General features: G+C 41.1%; 1 pseudogene; it reads right to left on the minus strand.

The window, feature by feature from the left end:
* Window positions 1–4,876: 4,876 nt before the first annotated feature.
* Window positions 4,877–23,225, minus strand: part of LOC146812391 (uncharacterized) — a 75,479-nt pseudogene continuing 57,130 nt past the window's right edge.

Raw genomic sequence — 23,225 nt, forward strand, 5'->3', positions numbered from 1 at the left:
AAGCATTTATGATCATACACAATAACACTGGAAAGACGCTACAAAACGAACACCACAACCGAGTATAGAAAAATAGTTATCTTTATATAGGTTAGGCATGAAACTGAGAAATGCTCAAAGAACCACAATGCACATAATCACAGATTCATTCAGGTTGATGGAAGCACTTGTGCGTGCGGTTGGAATGAGCTTAGTTCGAGATCGGGGCCTAGGCGGCCCGATGATGCACAATGTACCGGGGATATAAAGGGGGCACAGCGAACAGCTCCGCGGGGAGGGTGCGGGATGACGGGCAAAGGTTTTCGTAGCAAGGCAGATGCGGGCACTCAGCGGCACAGCTCCTCAGCTGCAGCGGCCCACAATGGCGATAGCAAAGGTTTTCGTAGCAAGTCAGATGCGGGCACTCAGCAGCATAGCTCCTCAGCTGCAGCGGCCCATGATGGTGATAGCAACAGTTTCCGTAGCAAGTCAGATGCGGGCACTCAGCGGCACAGCTCCTCAGCTGCAGCGGGCCACAATGGCGATAGCAATAGTTTCCGTAGCAAGTCAGATGCGGGCACTCAGCAGCACAGCTCCTCAGCTGCAGCGGCCCACGATGGCGATAGCAATAGTTTCCGTAGCAAGTCAGATGCGGGCACTCAGCGGCACAGCTCCTCAGCTGCAGCGGCCCACAATGGCGATAGCAATAGTTTCCGTAGCAAGTCAGATGTGGGCACTCAGCGGCACAGCTCCTCAGCTGCAGCGGCCCACAATGGCGATAGCAATAGTTTCCGTAGCAAGTCAGATGTGGGCACTCAGCGGCACAGCTCCTCAGCTGCAGCAGCCCACAATGGCGATAGCAATAGTTTCCGTGGCAAGTCAATTGCGGCGTTCCCCACAGTAGAACTAGAGACCCTGGATTTCTCGACAGAGGCCTCACCTGCAAGTCGGATTCCCCTCAAGAGGAATCCGGGCTGCTGACGAATGAAGTCTAATGTCCCTGAGACTTGAGCAGGAGGCAAGCTCAAATCAAGCTCTTGGGTATTTGCTTCAGTAGATGGATGATAGTTTCAAAGTCCTTTTCCTCTTGTTACGCGGACAGAGGTTCATCTTGGCATCCCGAAGTTACACAACACCAAGGGGTTTCAGCCCAGATCTTTATACCCCAAAAGTCTTTGTTCTTGAGAAAGTCACAAATCACTTGACCCGGCCAGAACCAGTTTGGTGTCGACTAGGGTAACTTTATTTACGAGGCGGCATCCTATCTTTCAGGGAGAGGGGGCCCACCATCAGACGCCCAGTGGGAGGTGGAGCCATCATTCACCTTGCCATGCACCCCTGCTCAGATCAAAGGGGATCATCCCTCCCCACACTTGAACGGCAGATTCCTTCATTCGACCCAGGTCGGTCTCAGCCTGCCCTGGCCCCCTAAACCAGGTGGCCAATACACATACCAAGAAAACACACGGGAAGGTTTAGACAAAAAGATACCTGCTTTCCAAAAGAGGTAGTTGTACACTCAGAATATAAAGACAATCACCACTACCAGATGCACGTTAATATTTGAAGCTCAAGCATACCAAGTTCGACTCTCCTAACATGTTCCTTGGCACTACTAAGACAATACAAGTTCATTCAGTTAATTTATAATAAGGAGCATTCGCTCTGTGCCACTGAATGGCAGTGGCACAGCGCCCAGAGCATCTAACGCAAGCAACCACGAAGGAGACAAAAAGTGACAAAAAAATAGAAGGGAGACCTACGCCAATGGTGCCAGGTCTAACAGCGCATTACCAAGTTGTACCCACGCATAATCTATAGAACTGCCCTTCCATTCTCTCTCACACAAATTTTCATGCTCCCTCCCACCCAACTAAGGCCTCTCTACTCTTACTCACACCTATATCAAAATAACGGACACTTCACGGGTTTTTAATCACGGCACGTGTGCAAGGTGCGGGTATAAGAATCTGAACAAAGAACACCCGCCCTTCCCTTCAACAGTACGCAACAGGCTGCCCAGAAACATTTCATATCCCCAGCGTCAAGGCAGATTTCTCTAAAAAATGCTCAACAATTAGAGTGTGCTGGACGTTCGCATGGTTGGCTACCCGCTGGGTTAACGATGACAAGCTCTGACAATCACGAGGCTGAGCATGGGCTGCACAGTACACAGATGTCTGCTCGCTGCTCTAAGACTGGAGGAAGGTACATCCGTGCTCTGTTAATCAGAAGAAACAAAGCTCAGCCATCAAGACACGCACAGTTGGGTGTTGCAAAGAGATTGGCGGTAGAGGACTGAAGACTGGTGTTGCGATATTTATGACAAATCGGGACTGTTTAACTTGTAGAAAACATTTGTGATATTTCTAGTACAGGTGTCCCAAAGAAAAAAATCTTCTTTGTCTCACTGTAACACTAGGTGCCGATTACGATCCGGTAAAAACCGGGTACGAACCGTCGGTCGGAGCGTTTTCCCCGTCCGACTCGTACCCGGTCGTAAAACTTTACAAACATGGAATTACGATTCGCACGGAAACACCATTTCCGTACGAATCGTAAAAAACACCGACCGACGAAAATATACATACGAATGTGATCCGGGAATGCTGCGACGTGACGTCGGTACGCTTTCAGGCAGCGTTTCACGACCCAGGAATTACGATTCGAACCGACAGCAGTCCGGACGGCAATATATTCACGGCACCCAAAAAGTGCCGGAAAAGCGAAGTATGGCGCGAATCGACCAGAGTAGGTGGCCCGGTACGCACCGTACCCCCCCCCCAGCCCCCGTACGTACGCGCCGAACCCCCCTGTATGTACACCCGTGTACGTGTCGAACCCCCCCGTGTACGTTCGAGTCGAACCCGCCCGTGTACGTTCGAGTCGTACCCCCACCCGTGTATGTACGGTGCGTACCCCCAGCGCTACGACATGTTCACGATTAAGAAAGCATTTATGGCTTGAAAAGAACAATCCCATTAAAGTGCCGTTTGTTGGCGCTTAACGCGTGTGCTTGGTTAATTGTAGGGTCTTTCCTTTTTTACAAACTCCGTGTCTGCCTGTGAACTAGAGTATCGATTTTCATTTTTAAACTAAGGTTGCAGTATCCCTAGTCAAAAAGGAAGATCATCCTGGAGTGATTCTGGACTCATCTGATGACTTCAGCCAGGCTATTCCTGTAATTATCAGGGGAAGTCAACTCAAGCCATCCTGAAGTATACCCATAGGGCAGAATATTGAAATGAGATGACTCTTTCTGTAATCACAAAAACTACTCTAGGATGGTGTTCTGATGACTTCCACTGGCAGGGAGTGATTACCTTTTACAACTCCACGAATACTAATTGACAACTTCAGGATGAGTGAAAAATACTCCAGGATGGGCTCTAGACAATTTAAGGATGACTGTTGATTATTCCTTGATGATCCTATAACCGCTTCAGGATGGAAGTTGATTACTCTGGAATGATCCCATGACATTTTCAGGATGAGTGTGGATTATTCCTGGACGATCCTATGACCGCTTCAGGATGGCTATTGATTACTTTAGAATGGCCCTATGACATTTTCAGTATGAGTGTAGATTACTCTAGGATGATTTAATGACAACTCAAAAATGAGCATGGACTACTCAGGATTATTTCAGGGCAACTACAGAATGAGTGTGGATTAATAAATGATGACTACATAAGGACTTTTAGATGATTATGAAATACTCTTGGATGATTTTAAGCCAAGTGTAGATTACTCCCAGATGATTTAATTAATAATATAGAATGTCTGTGGATCACTAATAAATCATTACGGGTTGGACTACACCTTGACAATTCCATGTTAGGAGCACGTTAGCCGACTGCCAATATTGTCTTGCAAGGTCCCACTAGTAGTTTAGGAATATTGATTTGCAGGTAGGAAAACATTTGGAGGATCACCTCCTCCATGTACTTTCCTGTCGTAAACAGTCAACTTGGATGTAATATGCCTTTTTTACGCAATACCAAGATTTTTTTGCAATGCCACGAGTTCTAAAGTAAGGCCCAGGTTTACTAAACTGTTGCTGAACGAAGTGCAGCACCCTAATTGGATGTGTTGCATAACCGGGAGAGTAGGAAAGTGTCATGTCTATCCCTCTCACTAGCAACACTGCACCATTAGGCAGCTGAGAGCCATGCACACAAATTGGCACTATAATGCAATGTGGTCTGCGAGAGTCTAGCTTAGGTTTTGTAATGGAAGGGTACCCTTCCGTTACCAAAAAAATACTATCTCTAGACAAACGTGAAACTTTTCCCAATTCGGATGAGTGGTGTACCAAATACCAATTTGCTCTGGTTTGCAAATCCTAAAAAGGATTTTGATTCAGGTCTGCATTATAAAACTCAAGCAAACCAGGCACAAAACTTCTATAAATCTGGTCCTAATAATCAGATTAATTTTCTCCTGCTTTAGAAAGATTACGTTTTAAACTCTACAGTGAGAGGTAGACACTTGTATAAAATAAATCTGTGATTTGCTATTTTTGGCTAGGTTTGTGCTGCAGAAATACCACAAGCACCTTCATACAAAAGAAGTGGTCTGCAGCAATGTTATACCTTTGCATTCAGATAAGCTTAACATGTGCCGCTACTCCCATACTCCTGACTCACTGGGATTTGCCTTACTTTGAGGTACAGAGCATTATCTGACGCTGTTTGACATGGTGACCAGTTGCAAAAGACTAAACAAAACTGTGGTTAAAGGAAAAATGATCAAAAGGGATGTGTCAACATGTAATTTTATTTATCTAAAGCACATATTTGGCCCCACAGGGGCCAGGATACCAAGCAAGAGAAAAAGTCCAGAAAAAAAAAATCCAGGGAAAAAAGGCCAGACTACTGCAACAAGAACAAATGGCTTAATGAAAACCAGCAACTTCGTGGTTTGATTCTAGATGCAGAGTTTTCCTTAATCCTCCTCCGGCATTGCAAATTTTTGTAGCCAGCTTCTTTCTCATACTTCTGTTGTCCAGGGGTGGCCAGCCATTGGCACTGCACACAGACTTCATAAACTCTGGAAATACCATACATCAGTATCATGCTACCACCACTATATTTGGATTTTAATAGGGCTGGACTGCCTATAAAAAGTTCAAATTCCATTATTTCATACAGTGTGCCAGATGAGATATGATTAGGGGTGTTTAGCCAAAATATCGAGTTTTAAATTTCGACCTACAATAATATCGTGTTTTTAATATCGTAGGTACAGAATATCGAAGTCAAGAATATCGATGGACAGAATATCGATCCCAAGGTAAGTAATATCGAAGTTAATAATATCGAAGTACTTAATATCGATGTAAGTAATATCGTAAGTAAAAATTTCGATGTCAATAATATCGATATTTATTTAGTGTAATGTCATTTAATATGTATTTTATTTGTATGTTAAAGATTATTGTAATGTATTTTAATACATTTAAAAATAAATGTTTAGAGATTTATAATTATTTTACATTTAATTTAGCGTTTTAGTATCAGAGCGGGTTGTGGGTTTATAGGGGAATAGGGTGGGAAGTAATTTAATTATAATTAATGAATTAATATGTATTGTTTAATTGGTATTTATGATTAATTAATTGGTAATTAATTAATAATTGGTAATTAATTGATTAATTAATTGTTAATTAATTATTAATTGTAAAATTATTTTATTAATTGGTTAATTATATACATTATAATTACTTTATTATTAATATTTATTTATTGTTATTGTTAATTAATTAATTGTTAATTAGTAATTAATTGGTGATTTAAGTTTATTAAGTGATTAATTGATAATTAAATTAATTATGTGAATTTTTATGTGTAGTGGGTTGTGGGTTTATAGGGGAATAGGGTGGGAAGTAATGTAATTATAATTAATGAATTAATATGTATTGTTTAATTGGTATTTATGATTAATTAATTGGTAATCAATTATTAATTGGTAATTAATTTGATTAATAGATTAAATAATTTTTAATTAATTATTAATTGTAAAAAGAATTAATTATTTGGTTAATTATATAAATTATAATTAGTTTATTAATAATATTTATTTATTGTTATAGTTAATTAATTAATTGTTAATTAGTAATTAATTGGTGATTTAATTTTATTAGGTGATTAATTGATAATTAAAATTAATTATGTGAATTTTTATGTGTAGTGGGTTGTGGGTTTATAGGGGAATAGGGTTGGATGTAATTAAAATAAAATAAATAATGATATATTTTATTTATTTGTAATTATTATTAATTAATTGTTATTAGTTAGTTAAATATAGTAAATATAAATAATTGATTATTGTATTTTATTTGTTGTTATTGCTAATTAATGTATTGTTAATTAATAATTAATAGGTGAATATTTGTAATTTTGTAGTTAATATGTATTAATTAGTGAATTAATAACTATATTAATTATAAAGAATGTATTATTAATTGTAAATAAGAGATAAATTGATATTTAAATCTATTGTGTATTTTGTATGTGTAGTGTGTTGTGTGTTAAAGGGGGAATAGTGTGGGATGTAATTTAAATTTATTTATTTAAATATTTATTTTACATAATTGGTATTTAATAATAATTATTTTTTTAAAACATTGTTAACATGCAATTTTTTTATAACAAATTATTGAATTGGTCATAATGTTCATAGAATCACTATGCTATCTAGTGCTTTCCCAACTGTTTTACTATCTGGAGTGGGAATAGTAATTTTTACCCCTACGCTATCCAGCGCTTTCCCTACTGTTGCACTCTCTGGAGTTGGAATAGTAATTTTTACCCCTACGCTATCCAGCGCTTTCCCTACTGTTGCACTCTTTGGAGTTGGAATAGTAATTTTTACCCCTACGCTATCCAACCTTTTCTCTACTGTTGCACTGTCTGGAGTGGGAATAGTGAATTTTACCTTTACGCTATCCAACACTTTCCCTACTATTGCACTCTCTGGAGTTGGAATAGTAATTTTTACCCTTACGCTATCCAACACTTTCCCTACTATTGCATTCTCTGGAGTGGGAATAGTAAATTTTACCCTTACGGTATCCAACACTTTCCCTACTATTGCACTCTCTGGAGTTGGAATAGTAATTTTTACCCCTACGCTATCCAACGTTTTCCCTACTGTTGCACTCTTTGGAGTTGGAATAGTTGTTTTTACCACTACGCTATCCAACGTTTTCTATACTGTTGCACTCTCTGGAGTGGGAATAGTAAATTTTACCCTTACGCTATCCAACACTTTCCCTACTATTGCACTCTCTGGAGTGGGAATAGTAAATTTTACCCTTACGCTATCCAACACTTTCCCTACTATTGCACTCTCTGGAGTTGGAATAGTAATTTTTACCCCTACGCTATCCAACGTTTTCCCTACTGTTGCACTCTTTGAAGTTGGAATAGTTATTTGTACCCCTACGCTATCCAACGTTTTCCCTACTGTTGCTCTGTCTGGAGTGGGAATAGTAATTTTTACCCTTACGCTATCCAACACTTTCCCTACTATTGCACTCTCTGGAGTGGGAATAGTAATTTTTACCATTACGCTATCCAACACTTTCCCTACTATTGCACTCTCTGGAGTTGGAATAGTAATTTTTACCCCTACGCTATCCAACGCTTTCCCTACTGTTGCACTCTTTGGAGTTGGAATAGTAATTTTTACCCCTACGCTATCCAATGTTTTCCCTACTGTTGCACTCTCGGGAGTTGGAATAGTTATTTTTACCCCTACGCTATCCAACATTTTCCTTACTGTTGTTTTTGTTGAAGTTGGACTAGTAGTTTTATTGTGTCTGATATTAAATATGTTTTGTAATATTTTAGCTATTGTAATATATAATTAATAATAAAAATTATTCAAATTAAAATTATTGATTATTATTTGCTATATGTAATTATTTAATATTTATTAATGTTATTGTTTTATGTATATAGATGTATTGGTAATTTAAATAAATATTTAATAATTTATATGTTACAGAAATTATTATTAAAAGTAATTATTAAGTAAGTGTATATATTATATATTATATATATATGTTTCATTAAAGTTTCATTTAATTATATATATTTATTATACATTTTACATATTATACAATATATTTAATTATGTTTATTTGATTTATAAGTATTATTTGGTTTATTTTACATATATTTTTAAACTAAAAAAAACCGATATTTTTGAATTACGATATTTTTGACATCGATATTAAATTATCGATATTTTTGTACTTACCATGTTGTAGATAGGATGTCGATATTCTTGACCACGATATTTTTGTTGCGATATTTTTGTAGGTCGAATTTTTGTCTTTCGAAATTATGTCATACAATCATGATTAGGGTTACAAGGTTCCTAAGTGTAAGATTAGGGTCCCTTGGTCAAAGAGGCACAGGTGAAAGCAAAGCATTGATGAAGAGGGAGGCAGAAGGTGAAGAAAGAAAAAGTTCCTTTATGAACTTAAGAGTGAAGCAGCAAGTTGTGTATTCAGGAAATCTGTTGGAGTTTCAGGAAGAGGACAGAAATGTCCACCTTCAACAAAGGTCTTAACTTTTGTGCGATGAGACCTCTGATGATGAAAAGTTGGGTCCCCTCCAAAACTTTATATAACACTTATGGCAGCAGGAGTAAGCATGGCTAAGAGCTGGGGTACTTTTCTGTAGCTCAAAATCTGCACAAAATGTGAGAATTATAAAAGAGCAAACGTGACTGACAACAGAAATTGAACACAAAGCACCACCACATAGCTGGTGTTTAGCCCCTGGTCCCTAATGACAGTTCTAGCCCCAAGTAGCAGCCTGTCGTCTCTGCCTCTTTCACCCTTTTGAAATGCTGGGGTTCTTGGAAGAAAGACTGTACCAATGTAGATGCATTGAAAAAAAATGTGCCATAGTCATGTTCACTAGACGCTGTCATGCTTCCTCTGCCAACAGAAAGTAATCAGTGCCAGATTTCTTTACAAAACCATCAAGGAGGCAGCCACGGTGAGTCTGAACTGTACTTGCAATATTCATATTTGGAAAACAGTCTAAAAAACTAGCATAATGAGCAGAAATCAAAATAGGAGCTTACAACCAAGTGCTAGGATCAGGACCAACTTATCTAATTATTAGGAGAGTTGGTCAGGTCTAAATAAAAGCTGCGAGCACAGTATATTTTATAAGTGCAGTTTGCTATCACCCATTCATCCAGTTTCCCCTCACACCTGGACCTACAGATTTAGAAATGAAATCCCAACTCAAGGCTTTGCGCCAGATTTGCATGCCATTTGTTGCCCAAGCTCAGCACAAACTGTTAAGAAATTACCAGCCACCCCCATTGCTCTTATTGTTCTTTTGCAGACAGCTGTTAAGTAATGATGGAGTCATCGTACAATTATGATACAACACCACATATGCAAACATAGCTTAACAAAATGTATAATAATGAATTTTCACAATCCAAGCTCGAATGAATGTTAATTTGAACATTTGTATAATATCTTACAAAAACAATGCATCAACCTTCTCCTCATCAAGGACAGCTGTTCCAGCACAAGCCTTCATTACACCTTTTGCAGATGCAAGTTATTTAGGAGAAAAAAGTATTTTGCTGATACCATTGAGAAGAAAACCTGCACTGTCCCGAGCTGCCTTGGCTTCCTCCAAGAGGCTGTGCAATTTTCTCTTTGGAACGAGTACATCTCTGAACCGTGAAGGATCATTTGAGGCCTTTACCAACTGCTGCATATCAGTCTGCAAAATAACACAACTATTAACTATTTGCCATTATGTTAGGTTACATACTAAAAATATATATATAGAAGAGAGTGTTTTTTTTTATTTTGATTTGGCATCTGTACATGGCTAGCAATGTAATATTTGCTAGGTTAGCTCCAGGAGTATAAAGCAGCCATATTTAAAAACATTGCATGCAGAAACATTTCAAAGTCCTCATGCAGGAAATCTACAAGGTTTGTCCTATATAAACTTTAACTGTGCTAAAAGAGTGGCAAAGAAAAGAAGTACCTTTTGTACAGTGAATGATCGACTGCATATTTTTGATGCTGTTGTATCTGTTAAATTCCTTGAATTGGTCAAAGCAGACAGCGCAGCTTGCAAAGACTGTATAGCCAACTCACTATTGCAAGTGCCTTGCAACTGTGCTATTATCAAATAAATACAGTTGTTAAAGGCGGCAGATAATAAATACAATATGGATGTATGACATTACAATGCGTGTCATTACAACGCGTGCAGTTACATCGAATGCGTTACAACGCATGCGATGTTACAACGCTATGCCATTACAACGCAAGTCTTTACATCGACTTGCACTAGATGGCGTGCTAACATTAGAAAAGTGTAATTTACTATTCCAACTCCATTCCACGTAACAGTAGGGAAGGTGTTGGGATAGTAAACTACACTATTTGTAATGTTAGCACGCCATCTAGCGCAAGTCGATGTAAAGACTTGTGTTGTAATGGCATTGCGTTGTAACATCGCATGCGTTGTAACGCATGTGCTGTAAAAGCTGCGCGTGGTAAAAACCGCGTTGTAATGGCTGTTCCCCATACAATATACACATAACAAGCATACTTTTTGACAAAGCATGTGTTTGGATGGAAAAAAAGGATTATTAATGGGAATTTGTTGCAGTTTACGTGGAAAGGTAGAATATCAAGCACGCACCTTTTAAGTATTCTTTTTCGACTTGTAACCGTACACACTCCTCATTCAGACAGGAACCAGGGCCAAAAGAAAAGCTTTCATTTTGATTAATTATGGATAAGGAGTTATATACCATTTCCTTAGAGAGAAAGCAAATCATAATTAGGTGGTACAAGTGGAAATGCTATTTCCTATGTACCTTAAAAAAAAAAAATTACTCCAGTGTTGAATGATGGACTTTCCTCCGTCATCAAATGAAATGATTCTTCATTGTCCTAAGGGGAAAAAAAAGAAAAGCAACCATTAGTCCATCATTTATACTGATCATATCAAACAGTTTTCCATTTGTTTACTCACATTTTAATAGGTAGGCTTATGTGCCCTATTGTTGAGGAAATTAATGCACCATATTAATTCAATATTTTAATAAGTATCAAGGCTTTTTGCAGAGATAACCGGTAAAACGTATGTGGTTTTGGCTGTGGCCTAATGTTAGAGCAGTTGACTCCCAAGTTAATAGCAGGTTCGAGCCTGCACCTCCCGTGATTTGAAAAATGTTTCCCCTTTATATTTTAACTGCTGCTCGATTGAATGCGCTCCCAGCATGCGCTATATATTTAAAACAAAATCTAGTCTCTGTGGCAGTGAGGGGTAGAGAAGGGCACCTAAAGATTAACGGTCATCGCCGGCAGGACCCGGCCCACTTTAAGCCCTGGGGCCGGGAGTCTGGGACTGCCTGCTCTTTTTTTATGCAAGGCCCAGGGCTCAGAATTGGGGTTGACCCTGGCCTGCTAGCTCCCCCCTCATAACAAAACAAAAAACAAACGGGCCCTTCACCAAAGCCAAACAACTTTCCTTTGCACAGAGCTGCCCTACTGGAATTTAGCTGCTTCTGTTCATTCATTTGCCATAAAACACAAGTAACGTTACACCTACAATAAGCCAGGACTATTGGCTTTGTCAATGGGTGTAATTTGCTTCAGATAAATAAGCAACAACTCTCACTTTGTTGATTATAATACTAAAGATTTTACTCGTTTTTAGTATCGAAACCTGTGGCCTAATGTTAGAGCAGTCGACTCTCAAGTTAATAAAGCAGGTTCGAGCCTGCACCTCCTGTGATTTGAAAAAGGTTCCCCCTTTATATTATAATGTCTGCTTGATTTAATGCACTCCCGACATGCGATATATATTTAAAACATAACATCTAGTCCTTGTGGCACTGGATAGAAGGGCACCTAAAGAAGAACGGTCAGCACCGGCAGGACCCGGCCCACTTTAAGCCCTGGGGCCGGGAGTCTAGGATTGCCTGCTCTTTTTTTAGGCGAGGCCCCGTGCTCAGAATCGGGGTAATTGACACTGGCCTGCAGGGCTCCCCAGTAGCCCGGGGATGCGGTTGACTGCGTGGGATGTGCTGCTGGTACCGCGTCGATATGCACCTCGGGCCTGTCTCAAGTGTTTAAGCTGGACCCCTTGGTGTCAGCTGCAGCATGCCTTAGCTGAGTTCGCTGGAATCCCTGAAGTTTTCCTGCTTTCGAAAGGTAAAGTTGGAAAATAAAGAGACCGAGGCCGATCCATCGTGCCCTTTTTATGGCCATTGCACCCTCACTGCATTCGTTCTTGCAGCAGAGCAATGACGTCACTTCCGGCGCTCCCGGATATGCGTAGGTTTTGCGAGTTCACCTGAATAGTTCAGGTATATGCAGGTGAGTGCAAGCTAGGACATGCTGTAAATTTTAACATTTTGGCTATTTGATACTTATGTATGTATTTGGATGCTATAGTTGACGGAGCTGGGAGCTGCTGTCTATTGAGGACCCGGGTTCGAGTCCCAGCTCGGGCAGGCACAGGTTCTCAGTGGGATGGGGTCTGTAAAGTTATTTCCGTTTGTTTGTGGGGAACTTTGTGTGATATAATGTAACTGATAAATATGGTGCGTAAGGCCTTGAATTTCTCTTGCTGACCTTCACTGCTTTCCATATTGAAACAGTTGCATCTGAGTTTACTTGAGCCATCCGGCCAACTGCGACCACTTATCTCGATTGGTCCATGGACAGCCTAATTATTTTCTTTGATTTCAAAAGTAGGCAGCATGTGTGGGAATAAATATATCCTCCTAGCCTTTAAAGTTTTCACGCTAAGGTAGGAGGCAAAGACTGGCTAATTGGACAGGGGGAGGCCGAACAGCTTGATGTGGAAATGTTTTTGAAACATAATTTTCTGCACATTTAAAATTTCCTTCTTGCTGCACTGTGCAACGTTAACATATAAAGCTATGAGACTGCACACATTTTGTATTATTTTTATTATTACATGGGTTCATTCTTTCAGAAGGAGTGCGTGATATTATCTCCTTCTAATTTGAATTATTTTATTCCCCACAATGTTTACAGGGCACTTTGTCTTTTTTACATGACTTTCCGAACAAAAATAGGGCTTTAAGTTTTAAACTTGGTAGACAAATAATTAAAACACTCCACTTCTAAACTGCTACTATGTAGCAGACAAGATTCTTTATGCTTAAGACCATAGGTTTAAATTCCCACTGATCGCTTTCTCACTCAAGACAATAAATCATACAATTTATATTGTGAAATGGTATTATTTATGAACAGTGCTATACAAACAAGTGCCACTACTAAAATTCCACTTTAAAAACCGTCATATACAGCTTTTCAACTGCTTAGTGCACATCACCGAAGTTTGGGTGCTGGCATTGTCTACAAGAGGGTGAAGTGACTGTTTCAGGAAAAGGGCACTGTAAAGTATTTCCTTACAATGCTGAAAACCCAAAAGGCCCACCAAGGACACTCAATACAATTAAATCTGATGTAAACAGTGCAATAGCTAATATCGAGAGTGGACTTTCTGATTACAGAGTAAGAGGGATCAAAGGTCCCATGTGGTTCATATTTTTGAAACATTTTTGTGTAACCAGAGGATTTGTGATTGATTACATGCATGGTGTGTGTAGTGGCATTATGAAATTGTTGATGACCATCTGGTTCACTAAAGAATATAAGCATCATTCTTACTCTTTTTATGAAAAAGTCAAAAGTAGTTAATGTCTATTCGAAACAGATAAAACCCACACTGGACGTTAGTAGAGTTCCAAGGTCTGTTGTTGAACTACCATATTGGAAGGTCTCAGAGTTTCGAAACGTTCTTTTATTTTATGGAATGCCTGTGTTAAAACATGTTTTAGATAGATCACGCTATTTACACTTTTGTGTACTTATGAAAGCAATTCATAAGCTATTAAATGATGACATTAGCCAGGAAGATTTAAATATAGCAGAACAGTGTTTACTTTTGTTTGTGCAACTAACTGTTTAATGATTTATATAAAAAAAGATTTTTGACAATGAATGTTCATCAATTGGTCCACTTAGTAGACAGTGTAAGAGCAGCAGGGCCTCTGTTTACTGCTAATTGTTTTGTTTTTGAAGATCTTAACCCCTTCAGCGCGGCGGGAATTCCCCCGCGGTGCTGAAGGGTTCGAGCGCGGGCGGGGCCATGACGGAACGGTTCCGTCATGAGCACAGCGCAACCGATGCTCATGACGGAACCGTTCCGTCATGGGCATGGAAGGGGTTAATGTGCATGGTACAGTAAGCATAGAAATACAAATTCTAGATGCAGTAAATATGAGACAAGTAATACCTGTGTTAATGGAAAATCATTTGCCTCCTGATAGTGTTGAGGCTGAATTTTACCAGAGTATGATGTGTTCATATAATACAAAGAGACAGTGATACCTAAGAATAGAAAAATGCATTTACAGTGTTGGTTCTACATACCCTTACAGCTTAACAGAGAATGAATATGTAGCAGTAACTCAGATCTCTCAAATTTTAGGCTCGGATGTAGTAGCCTATAAGAAAATATTTTTAGAACAAAGCAATCTTCTTGTTTACAGCTCAAATTACACTTGTATTCAGAGGAAAGACCAAAGTGTAATAAAATATGAAACAGAACCTGGAGTGTTTGCCTTTGGCAGAGTCACTAGATTCATTCAGTGTAAGCAGGCAGAAGTGTCTGTTAACCTAGCACTCATGGTTCCACTTAAGTGAGAAACCTATGACATCAGGGAACCAGTTCATCTGGTAGTAGTAGATAACAACATCACAGCTATCAGGATATCAGTGATAAAATGTGCCTGTTTTTACATTCAGGTAGAAAATGAATCATTTGTAAGTGAAATGCCAAATCGATTTGAAATAGATTAAGGCAAATCATGATAGAAAGTTCTCCTACATGCACGTCTCTTTTTATAGCACATTTGATTAGAAATCATCTTTATAAACATTCTTAACCTGTGCTCCAAGGACACCTAGGGGTCCGCGACACCTACGCAGGGGTCCTAGACTGCTCATAAAATATAGTAATGTTGGCCAAATAATAAAGTATATGTCAATATAGAAGCAAAATGTACAAATGAACAATCAAAAATGTTTTATAAGTGTGCAACTAATAATTCATTTGGTATCCGCACATTGATTTTTGGAAGCAGTGTAAGTACATCAAATACAATACAGTATGGCCAATGGGTGGTCTCAATTGAGTTTAGAAAAGCTTCAACCTTCCCATTAAAAGTTAAAAAAAACTTTTCATTTGTTTGTGAAATATTTCATAATTTGTGTATTTGTTTGATGGATGCTTGTTTCCGTCACTTTGTGTATTGTTTTGCGGTGCAAATCAATAAATGTCAGATGGCTAGATAAAGATTCTGCTGCATAATGTGCCTCCAGTGATTGCATAATGTGCAGCATTTATTTTTGTTACTTTATTTAGTCTATCCTGTCACATATTTTCATACTTCATTGTCCCTTAACTTCAGTGACTATGCATACAATGGCCAATGTTCATCTTTAATAATGTTAAGCATTGATCCTTTTCAGTGGATGCTTATTTTACCTGTTTTGTACAAAAAGAAAGTGACAAAAATAAAAAGAAATGTGTTAAAAAATAACCTATGACTTATGCACAGTTTGCTAAAGTTCATTGTATGCTCAGTTGTGTATAATAGAAAACTTATATGTCGTTTTGCGTTTATCTGCAATTAATCGTGCAATCATCCAACAGTTTGCATTTTTCTAGAAAAACTGAAACAAAAGTGGTGGACATGCTCTCTAAATAGACAAGCAATTCCTGTTAAAATCACCAGAAGAACATCTAATTAAACACACTATAGTACCTTTGAAGTAATCAGATACTTATTTTTAAATCATCCCAAAGTCATCAGGAACAATCTCATCTTGTAAAGTTATCGGATAGTCATTTTCAAGTCATCCTTAAATCATCAGGAAAAACAAGACCTTCTGAAGTCATCAGATACACATTTTCAAGTCATCCTCAAATCATCAGGCTGAGCTTTTCAGCTTTGCTGATGACTTCAAGAGCTTGATGATGTCTGATGATGTGAAAATGACTTCTAATGTAGTTGAGTGACCATCGAATGACTCTAGGATGGCTTTTAAAGTAATCCTGTTTGACCTGGGTATAGCTAGACCCCAGATACGAGGCTCTGAAGTAAAAAGTTTTTGTGACTGTCCCAGAAATGCTGGTCCAGAGTTAATGTATCCACCAGCAGTTTCTCCAGTATATGGAAATTATTTGGAGTTTTTGGGGTATAACCCATAAAATATTTCTGTTGGCTATTTCCGCACATCACCCAGGCAGCAAAATGATGCCGAAGTCCGTGCCTTAAATTAACAAAGGGGTTGTCTCTTCATCTCGATGTGTCTAGTTCCTGTCAAAAACAACATCAACCCCGGGACATCTGTGTCTTTCTTTTAGTTTGAGGGTATTTTTTTTTTAAATAATCATGAGACTTGAGAAGACCTTTGTGCAAGCCATATGGTAGAAGTAGACTATCTCTAAGACTGCCTACTCGTTTTTTCCCCAAGTTTTATTTAGTGTTTTTGCTAACTTGCCTATCCCACCCTAATACTGCTAACAAGTGTCCCTAATATAAGGGTTTGGAGGTAGGTTAGTTATGCTCTCTGCATGGTTTTACCAGCGCTTTGGTTCTTTGTGATAAAATAAACACGTACACAGTCTAAATTATCTTTTTTTAATTTAATGGTTGAAATATGCTTTGTATGCCCCACTTCTCTTTTCTGTCTTATATCTGACGACGTTCCAGTCTCCCTAACTGCATCAGTGTTTGCACATATCTCTGTCTGCCGCTTTCTGTCAATCTGCGACTGTTAATTTAATAGCACACCACATAATTCAAATCCACAACATGCCACTCCACAACACACAATACCATGCCACATAATAAATTCCATAACACACAATCTCACTCTACATAATTCCAGTACACTATCATTTAATTACTATCCACATAATTCCACAGTACACAATGCCACATGTTTCCACTCCACAAATCCACTCCACACAATAGCACAACTAAAACAATACAGCCCACATAATACCACTATACACCACCTACATACACTCCATAATACACAGGTAAAAACATTGCCATTTACAATGCCAAATAGATCTAACTCAAACAAATGCGAGACCTATTGCATGTCCAATGCTTGTTTCGTTTGTGGCTCTCAGCTGGAACAGAGACAGATTCATCCTCTGATATAGTTCATGCCGAGGGTCAACTGCAAACAATTTAAAATGGCCAGTGGACTTAAAGGAGGTAGCTCTAAACCTGGTTGTCTTCATTTTAACACTCTCTGCCCTCTACAGACTTTCTGTCGGGCATCTTTAGGTCTTGCCTGAGGCAGTGCATGTGCTGTTGCTTCGAAATCTTTTGTTAACTAAAAAAAAGGATTAAGAGCAGCCCGTTTACACAGAGGCAGGCAAAAACACACTGACACAAATGTGCACAGATACACCACAAGAACACATTAGTGCACCCACACACAGGTGCATATGTCAAAACATCCAAACATACAAACCCCACAAAGAAATAAACCGGAAACACAAACAGCTACTTAAAGACACTTGCACAGGTGAGGTGCTTACAGGATGTCACAAAGACACATGCTTGCGTGCATACAGTCACAAACCATACAGAAACACCCAAGCATACAGAAACATCCTGCATTTAACAACATGTCTAAAAACATTGACAAAGACCGTAGATCTCAACATAGGTGAAACCTGTTGGCTTTGCCAATGTTTGTTACTGCTGATTTCCCGCAAATCAACTACAACAAAGACAAGTGAATGCAGTTTTCCATACTTTCCATAAGACCGATACAGCGGGTATGTACCAGTTCATACTGCCTCAATTTGCACTTGTGCGCCTCTTTTGTTCTGGTGCCAGGGCTATTTTCTGTCACAGTCTGACATTGCCAGCACCCAGTATCCTGTGTGCTAAATATCACACATGATAAAATCTGAAACTTACGTGTTCAGAATTTTGCAGGCATGATAAATATTGCCTATTGCAAGTTTTGTCCACAAAATGTTACATAACAAGCTAACTTTGGTGCTTACTGCATCAAAATCTGCATGTCCAGGTGTTTTACCTTGTTAAACATCGGTAGGTTTGACCTGTTAAAATGTATCCAGGCAATATAGATTTTATAGTACCAGGTGTTTACCAACTGCATTAAAATATAAGCAACTCACAATCCGATACATGTGGTAACAAGAGTTACCACACATATCAGAATTATGATGGCTGGAAGCAGTGGAGTAGCAAGGATACCATAGGGCTTTATACAAGCAGGGAAAACGGGCCCCACATCACCCAGTTTCGCAGTGAAAATAAAGCTGTATTTGGGGATCAGTTAATGCTTCAGACACCTGGGCCTTAGTGCCACTGCACCTGCTGCACTATTAACATCTGCACGCTTGAACGGCGGCCCTTGGTTTGTGTAGCAGCCCAGATGGGCATTTTAACTAAAGTGGGCATATTGCGGGTTCAGGAACTAGTCTACAGTTTATGAACTTTGCTGTGGAAGCAACTTACTGTGGCCATCGAATGGTACAGTGAGCACCCCAGAAAGGACTACAGCACACAATCAAATCTGTGCAATGACTTCTAACCTAGGGGAAACATCATACGTAAGCTGAGTGTTTTGGTATCAGCTCATAAACCTTCTTCCACCTCCAACCCTGCCAAGTACCACGCATCAGGCGTTAGACTAACGCATTTCGGTGTGGTGGTCCGCATCACAGAACTGAAATGCGAAGTCACGCATTATAGCCCCCCCCCAGCTGTCAAGCCGGAGCACTGCTGTAATGCACAATACTGACTGTAAAAGTTGTGGCACCGCGGTGCGCGCCGCTCCGGGTAGGCTTATGAGCTGACTGAACTGTTCGCAGCTGTAGCTGCTACACTGCAACATTGTTTCAATGATACCGGACCAACACCACGCGCTGCATTACTGAGCATTCACTGACGTCACATGACATCAGGAGTCAGTGCTCAATCATGGCTGTCAGCCTGGTGCGGTCAAGATTAGAATTTTTCAGACACAACTTAATAGGCGCGGGTGACAGAGTGCTTCCAGCCATGGTGCAACCGTGTAGCAGTTGTTCAAGAGAACATTTTTGCTGCTGTTTGCAGTGGTAATGCAGCTCGCCTGTGTTTGCACTGCCGGAATGAATCACGTGACCGGACCTGAGCCCACCGGCAGCTGCCAGAATGTTTCTTCAGCAGCCCTGACTACACCAGTCCAGTGTGAGCAGCTGAGCCTCAGTCATTGCGGAAGCTGGTCACCAGGCCTGTACCAAACAGCCCTTGTTGCAAAGAAGGAAGTCATAAGTTGGTAATACTTCCAAATGAAAATGTGCTGTTTTTTTTAATGCTCTGCATGGTCATGAGCATGATTTCTATTCTGAGCTGCCACACTGTCTGCATAATGGTTTAACTCGTGTTTAACTTGGGTCGGGTGTGAGCCACTGTGGTGCCCGCTGGTTGGGTCCATCTACTCAACTTTCATTGCCGAGCTAGAGCTTCACTAAGTCAGCTGGCTGTATAATCTGGTGCCGCTGTATGGCTGACCGCTCAGCTTGGTAATTATTAGGGATGAGGCTGCTAAACTACTGTTTTTTTTAAATAATACAGCCTGGCTGTAACCTACATTTGGGCCTCACTCTCCTGTGGCTTGCCCGATGCCTGGTGCTGTCTGCCAGGAAGGGAAAAGGGTCTATGGCGAGACTGTTGACTATAATAATATTAGACAGCTGACAACAGATCTGAGTTTGGGCCTCTCGTATCCTGTTTGGGAGTCTTGCCAGGTCCCGAGGTCCCATGTGGGACAAGAAGCGACCTGAAGTCGAGAATGATGCGCTGTATTATCAGCTACAAGGGCTTCAATTCTTGTGCTTTGCAGCAGTTTTAGGATATTCTTAGTTTCTCATTACTCAAATGGGTGCAATTTCTGATATTTATATGTTTCCGTCGTCTTCAAAACTTTATTTTGCTTGCGTGTGATTGTCACTCATAGTTGTTGAATGTCACTCATAATTACACTGAAGTTATCAAAATGTCACACATATCAATCTGAAACCTTGGTAGCTATGCACCTCACACACTCAGACACAAGTTTTAAAAGATCATCGTATACTTAGTGAGTCAAAACGAACACACTGGGGGGTGTATGAGAAGTGGAAACAAAAAAAATAATAGGGCAGAAGAATTGGGTTCAGGGTGTGATCAAAGGTCGTGCCTAGCCTTTGGTGCATGCAGAGCATAGCATACGAAACATCTTAGTGGTCCCTCAGTGTACAAGGACTCTACGCAGTGGCGTCCGCTACTTAACGGGGGTAGCAGGGTGGGGAGAGTAAATTTTTTTTTTAAAACTACTTCCTGCAAGCCTGCTGCCGCATTGCGGTCCTCTTCTGCTCCTCGGTCGTCATCAGGAAGCAGGAAGAACACAGGCTCTCAGACTCCCCTAGCAAATCACAATGCTTCCTTACAGCAGCGTTGTGATTGGTCCAAGCACTGTGGTTTGGCACTCAGAGAGGGACTGGGAGGCTGTACATGTTTTCTACCCAAGCTGTGCAATACAGCCAGGTGGAGAACATGCAAAGTGAGCATTACTGCTTGGCCGGCCCAAGACGGCCAGTCAAACTGTCATGTGTTCTAAAGAGTGTGCCTCCCACGCCTCCCCTTGGCCCCTGCTCTGGTCAGCCCAGCCCCACCCCACCCTGCGCCGCACCTAAGCAGGAGCGGAAAACTAAATTGATAATAAAATTGGTTATTAATATTTTAGTTTTACTTTTTAAACTCAGAGCAGTTGGCTACACTCCTTCCCCTTAGCGGAGCAGCTGCCACTGACTCTATGTAGATGTCAGCCAATGGTCAAAAGCCAAGTAATCTGAGGTTGTATGGACTGTGAGTAGGGTGAGACTAAAGCCCATGCCCTGTCACCAGAGATTGGTAGGCACGGCAGATAATCATGCCTCTTGGACTCTTATGGCCGTACGACTGAACCAGCATGTGGCCGAAGGTTCAACTCTTCAACAAGGAAGAAGCCAGAAAAATAAAAGACCTGCCATTGTGAGCTCTTTGGCACTAAATGACTGACAAAAGTTTCCAATCCAGACCCTTTATATGTAGGTCCATGACATTTTCTTTCCCCTGAGGAAAATTTTTAAAATGCTGGAAATTAATAGATTTTAAAGTACGATTTTAAATACATTTAACCACAAACTGCACATTTATCAATGTTGGTTCTTTCATTTATTGAGTCTTTCCTTCTAGCCATCCTCTTCCTTTCCATCTTGTTTGTTTCTTTTTATTTTCTTTCATTTTTTTCTTTCTTTCTATGTGTTCTTTCTTTCTATTATTCTCTCTTTACTTCTTTCCATTCTTATTTCATTCTTTCTTTCCATCTTTCTTATTCTCTTCTTATTCTTCTTGCATGCCACTTTTCTTCCTTTCTAATGTTTTGTTCTTCCTTATATCCCTGTTTGGTTGTTTCCTTCTTTCCATCTTTTATTCCTTTCTTCCATTCTTTAATTAATTTCTTGTTCATTCCTGACTTCTTAACATCCTCCTGTCCTTGTATTGCCCCTTCTTTCCATTTGTCTTCCTTTTTGTATTCTCTCACCATTCCTTAACTCTTTCTTTCTCTTCTTTCCCTCATTCACCCTTCCTTCTAACTCTCATTACTTCTTCCAATTATTTCATTCTGGTGCCGATCACGATCCGGTAAAAAATTCCCCCGTGCGACTCGTATCGGGTCTTTTTACCGTACGAATCGTACAAGTGCCGTACGAACTGGCAATCACGATTCGCATGGTAAAAAGTCCATACGAACCGCACTGGGAACCATTCCCCACACGTCCTCGAGTCGGAAAATGTGTCCGACACGTCCTCGGACGATTTACCTTACAAACGTGAAAATCCAAGTCCGACCGAGGAATCACGATCCATCCCGTGCGTCCGAGCGTACAACCGTATGGAAAAAACACCGTCCGCACCGAACACCTATAGCAACCATGGAGACATGTGCCCGCATACGCGCCCAACACTCCCCCCAGCCCCCGTACGTCCGACACGTACCCCCCGTATATGTATACCCCCACCCGTCTAGGTACACCCCAGTACGTTCCAGTCGTACCCCCACCCCAGTACGTGTCATAGCCCCGTCTACCTACACCCCAGTACGTTCCAGTTCTACCCCCACCCCAGTACGTGTCGTACCCCCCGTGTACCTACACCCCAGTACGTTCGAGCCACACCCCCACCCCAGTACGTGTCATAGCCCCGTCTACCCACACCCCAGTACGTTCCAGTCCTACCCCCACCCCAGTACGTGTCGTACCCCCCGTGTACCTACACCCCAGTACGTTCGAGCCACACCTCCACCCCAGTACGTGTCATAGCCCCGTCTACCCACACCCCAGTACGTTCCAGTCGTACCCCCACCCCAGTACGTGTCGTACCACCGTGTACCTACACCCCAGTACGTTCCAGTCGTACCCCCACCCCAGTACGTGTCGTACCACCGTCAATGTACACCCCCCCACCCCTGTACGTGTTGTACCACCGTCAATGTACACCCCCCCACCCCTGTACGTGTCGTACCACCGTCCATGTACACCCCAGTACGTTCCAGTCGTACCCCCACCCCAGTACGTTCCAGTCGTACCACCGTGAACCTACACCCCAGTACGTTCGAGCCACACCCCCACCCCAGTACGTGTCATAGCCCCGTCTACCCACACCCCAGTACGTTCCAGTCCTACCCCCACCCCAGTACGTGTCGTACCCCCCGTGTACCTACACCCCAGTACGTTCGAGCCACACCCCCACCCCAGTACGTGTCATAGCCCCGTCTACCCACACCCCAGTACGTTCCAGTCGTACCCCCACCCCAGTACGTGTCGTACCCCCCGTGTACCTACACCCCAGTACGTTCGAGCCACACCCCCACCCCAGTACGTGTCATAGCCCCGTCTACCCACACCCCAGTACGTTCCAGTCGTACCCCCACCCCAGTACGTGTCGTACCACCGTGAACCTACACCCCAGTACGTTCGAGCCCCACCCCCACCCCAGTACGTGTCATACCGCCCGTGTACCTACACCCCAGTACGTTCCAGTCGTACCCCCACCCCAGTACGTGT

Source organism: Triturus cristatus, chromosome 7, assembly GCF_964204655.1.
Source record: "Triturus cristatus chromosome 7, aTriCri1.1, whole genome shotgun sequence".
Taxonomy (NCBI): Eukaryota; Metazoa; Chordata; class Amphibia; order Caudata; family Salamandridae; genus Triturus; species Triturus cristatus.